We start from the raw sequence: 5,533 nt of genomic DNA on the forward strand, positions 1-5,533 counted from the left end.
GCATTATACGTTCGTGATTTCTCTTGTGAGTGGTGGGGGATAGCATTTTATTTTAACCATCGATTGGTAAACGAAAGCAGAAAAGAGTGGCTTAGGGTAAAGGGGCCAATAGACTCCTGATTCTGGTTTAGCTTATTAAGCTTAATCAAATAGACAGGTAGTCCCTTTCTAACTCCTTTTATTATTCGAGTGTTTTGGCCAATTGAATTTTCAGCTTTTCAGCCTCTCCTTGAGTTGTGATCAATTCCCCTTCAAAATTTCGAAAGGAAACTTGACCCTTTCCACAATGAATGTCATCTAACAATTCTTCATTATAAAAATAAATTTCAAATGAGTTGTATAAATGTTTTTTAATGGTCAAACTATTTATATTATACAGAGTTCAAAGAAAAAATATTAGGACATTTTGATATTTTTATCAAGTAGCCTTAGTTACAAATGAAAGGTTCATAAAAGATGGACAGTGAGAGGTCAATAGAGTGACACTCGAGCATGCATTACTTTAGGGTTTTACAAAATTTAAAATATAAAAAAATTTACATGGCTCAATTGTTTGATTTAAGTTAAGCGCATTTGTAATTTTAAAAAATTCATATTATATTGTTAAGTGGCTAAAAAAGCCACATCTTTCTTATAAATTTGTCACTCAATTGGGGTGGGGTATGTTTTCCTTTTGGAGGGCGCTACTTTATTGGCCCCTTTACCCTAGAGCAAGTACAATTTTTTCCTACTCATCGATCAAGTTTCTTTTCTTTAAAAAGTAATATTTTTTACATGTTGTCGGGTATCTATGCAAGTTGTTGTTTCTTTTTAAAGATTATTGCTCTAGGCTTCTTGCCTTGTCTATACTATCTAAGTTTCTTTTCTTTAAAAAGTAATATTTTTTACATGTTGTTGGGTATCTATGCAAGTTGTTGTTTCTTTTTAAAGATTATTGCTCTAGGCTTCTTGCCTTGTCTATACTATCTGATGTTGCTTCTATATTGGCCTCAAATTTATCCTCAAAGGGATAATAGATTTGAATGTCACTCTTTCATATTTCGAATGAGCCTTTTTTTTTTTATAGTGTGGCCTATAAATACTTTGCCATTCCTCTTGCATGTTATGCTACTAAGAAAGTGTTTGTCTGTATTGTGGCCTATATATAATTTGTCATTCGTCTTGCATATTATACTACAAATAAAGTGTTTGTTCTTAAGTCCCTCCATTGTCACTGTCACTTTAGAATGCCTCGTGCATATTGTTCAGGACGACTGGCACCAATTGATGAAGTTGTACATTATGTTATTAGAGTAATTGTTTATGTGTGTTAAATGTATTGAAGTTTAATGAAGAAATGTGTTTAATTATTAGCTTAATTTTCATATGATACTATTGAATGTGTCATTTTGTTTGTTGCAAATTCGATTGTAGACCTCCTTGTTGAATAATAATATGATCTTTTCAATGGTAAGGCTGGTTGTAGATGATTGTGCATATGGTAATTAGCTTCCATGAGTTTCTTCATTGCATTGTTAGCTACTCCTTTATCATCTTCTAACAATGGCTTGAGGGAGATGTTATACGCATAATGTACTAGCTCAATTGTGTGTGTAAAGATTCCCTTGCTTTTTTTGTGTTTAGCAAGACTATGGTCACCAAATGCGATGCCTTTGTGTCTTCGTACTTGATGTTCATCTTGTCAAGAATCTCTTTTGAGAGCTCGTGTTATTTATCTTGTTTATTAATGAATGAAAGCTTCAATGTTTCTAAAAGATTTTGTATCATTTACGATTTGCATTATTCTCCCTATCAATTGTTTCTAAGTATGCCCTTGGTCATGTCTATGAACCTTCATGCTCATTCTAGTCACTAAACTCATCCACATATATCAATGGTCTCACTAGTGAGGATTGTTTGATACCCTCATTTTGCACATTGTCAAATACTTATGGTGCTCTATGTCTACTAACTCTTTCATTTGGCACATGTCCTGCACTATCAAGTACTTACAATGCTCTATGTCTACTGACTCATTCTTGATCTTGTCTCAAGTGCTCTTTGTGATTTGCTGACATGAAGTTAGAAGAGCTACATATAGAGTTTGATGTGGATCAATTTGTGTATGTTGTGTTGAATTATCAAATATCACCTATTGTTTTTGTTGTGCATACATCGTTTTGTAGCAAGCATCTCCTTGTTTTTGGCTATTCATATACACATCATCTATTATGGATTTAAAAGCCCATTTCAAAGTGCATGAAATTTGTAGATGGAACATGTTCAAAATGGCATTTAAACTACCTTGAAAATTAATTACAATTGGAATGATATACATTTAAAATCATGCTTAATCTTTGTAAAGTACACATAACTTTAGATGCTGAATTTTTTATGTGTGCATAAGCCTGAGTATAGACACAACTATGAGTTCTTTTAAGTTCAAGAAATGTTTCTATGTGGCCACTTACAATATTTTTTGTTGTTCCTTTGTTTTATCCATGACAAGGCATAACATGGTTAATTGCAATCACCAACTTGCTCTCGTGGATCTTTTTGGCCTTCCACAAAGATTAGTATTACACACACTCTATGCATGAGTGCATGAGTGTGTGCATGTGCATGCACAAACACACACTACATTCATGTTGCTCCAACAATCAACATGTTTTCTACCATGCATGTTGTCCAAGGTGAGGCTCATGTAGAGAAGCTTAGGTGATATGAGATGAGATTCATGTTGGAGAATCATGGCTTTATGCATAGATATTGTGATGTGATAATGTCAATCTAAATGAGGGAGGATACAGAGCTTTCTATTGGGGAGTCTTATAGCAAATGTAATTCTAACATCATTAGCAATGTTTATGTGCCAATATGTCACCTTAAGAAGGAAGGTGTTGTTCAACACCTCCATGTTAAGAAGAGTGCAAGATAGGGTTAATAAACCCTAGAATTGGCCATGTTGCCTCTAAGTGGACAATCTAACAAAACTCTTCCTACTTGATTTTTGTATACAAGAAGGTGTGGTAGTGATAGGAATGAGTTAGATATGGCCATCAACTAGCTTTGAAAATAGTGTTACTTGCTCCTCTTGCTATATACTAGGCTAAACTCCTTACTTAATGCCTCTCCTATTAGTTTGGCCTATTAATTATCACTATATTATGTAGTCACAACTTGTGAACAATAAAGGCCAAGTCATGTGAGTGCACTACTTGGCCACCATGTACATGATAATGGAAAGTGGAGGGAGATTTTAAGACCCTCTCTAGGCATGTACAATTGTCTAAGTTTCCAATAATGAGTGCAACATAGAGCACATCTCCCCACAAATGCCAATGTGCTTACCCAAGTCACTACTACTTAGCTAAGGTAGCTCTTCCTTGCAAGAGGCCTCTAGCTTGTCATATTGTGACTGCCAAGTGAAAGAAATAAATAGGATTAAACTTACAAAAACAAAACATCACAAGAATCAAGCAGCAAGTACCAAAACTTTCAACCATTATACCATTACCAACCATTGTTGCAACGATCGCCAATTTATCGAATGCACCAAAGAGCACCAAATGTCCCCCAAATGATACCAATAATAACTACAAACAACACCAAAGGGAACCTTTGTACAAAAAATAGCATGAGGAAGTACCAATAAACACCAAAGGTACCAAAGAATACAAGAAAATATTTAGTACAAAGAAACCAAAAGGTACCAGATGTACCAAATTCAACAACATGCTTCATGTACCATAGAGCTTTAAGTACACAAAGTACAAAAGCCACTAAAATACACCCAAAAGAGATTAAGGTACTATCAATTAGCTTTTTAGTGATGAAAATAGCCAGAGAGTACCTAAAAGCTTCATATGGCACTAAAATGGTTTCAAAAGCAACAAACGTATCCAAAAATACAAAATGCTACGAAAAGATTAAGAGGAAGTACCAGAAAGCACCTACTGTACCAAAGGTTCCAAAGACCACAGAAAGCACCAATTGCGCCAAAGGTTCAAAAAGAATGTACTAAGTTCTACCAAATACTTTAAGTACCAAAGAGCTAAAAATTATACCAAAGAGTACAACAACCACCAAAATATCCCAATAAGAATTCAAATACCACCAAAAAGCACTAATTGCATCAAAGGTTCAAAAAGAATATACCAAGTTTTACCAAGTGCATCAAGTACCAAAGAGCTTAAAATATATCGAAGAGTGCAAGAACCACCAAAAGATCCCAAAAAGTGCATGAGGCAATACAAATAAGCTTGTTTACTGAGATGAGAATAACCAAATAGAGTACCACAAAACAGCAAATGGTCCTAAAAGGGTTTCAAGAGTACCAAATGTATCCAAAACAACGAAGTGTTCCAAAACTATTAAGAAGCAATAAAGCACCAATTCCTCCAAAGATTCAATAATCCGAGAGTACCAAAAACCACCAAATACACCTACATTTTCATGTGTAGTAAATGCAACCCCTAAACCTAATGCACCAAAGAGAACCAAATGTATAAAATAGGACCAAATGTACCAAAGAGTACAAGAAACACCAAAATATACCAAAAGAGCCAAAGTTTGTATCAATAAGCTTTTTAGTAAGGAGATTAGCCAGAGAGTTCCAAAGAGCACTAGATGGTACTGAAAGGGTTTCAAGAGTACCAAATGTATCCAAAACAACCAAGTGCTCCCACAAGATTAAGAGGTAGTATAAGGGACGACCAATAAAAAGTGCATTGAGTATACTTGCTCAAGCTCAATTTATCCCAGCTATTTTATGTTCTTTTTGACCATGAGACATTGCAGCATTCATTGGCTCACTTTACCAGCCTCCACCTCCTTTACCTCTGTATCATTACATGAAATTTGTTGTCAGAGCTCTTGGAGGCGTGCTTCTTCACACACTTTAATGTCGTCCTTTATGTGTTTGGCCATTGCATTCGATCCCTCATACTTGAGCAATGCCTCCTTTTGTTGGATCACAGCCTTCACCTCTAATATCCTATTCAATATACTCTTGGTCTTGCTAGCATCCTCTCCAATAATGACTCCAAGTTAGTAATGTAATCATAGACCGACCCTACATACCCAAGCCTCGACTCTATAAATCTTGCTCGCAAACTTTGCAAAGCGAGGCTTCTTTCTAGGAGAGAGGGACATTGGCCGAAGAGGCACTATTTGCCCTTCTTCATGTCTCAATCTTCTTTTCCAACCCCCCTAGCATGCTCCTACATATTTGAATCACACTTTTCCCAACCATGGCCCATGCCGCTTTGTGGCCTATGGGATCTTCCGTCCCATCATGGCACCACTCGCATTACACCATGCAAACTTGGCTATGAGATCTCACCACAAGATGGAGATGCTTGATACACCTTGTGGAAAAGCAACTTGCAAACTTCTACCAAGTGAGAGTGCACATGGCTTAGATAGATCTTTGCACCTTTTTTGTGCTTGAACTTGAAGTGGTCTTCATGGAGGGCGTCTTTGCCTAAGTCCTACTTAATAGCTAGAGGGGGATCGTGTTGTATTTGGAGCAGTGAACTCTAGGACATCTCAT

This window comes from Lygodium microphyllum, chromosome 3, assembly GCF_053477565.2.
Source record: "Lygodium microphyllum isolate KBCC chromosome 3, Lygodium_microphyllum_v1.1.10, whole genome shotgun sequence".
Classification (NCBI taxonomy): Eukaryota; Viridiplantae; Streptophyta; class Polypodiopsida; order Schizaeales; family Lygodiaceae; genus Lygodium; species Lygodium microphyllum.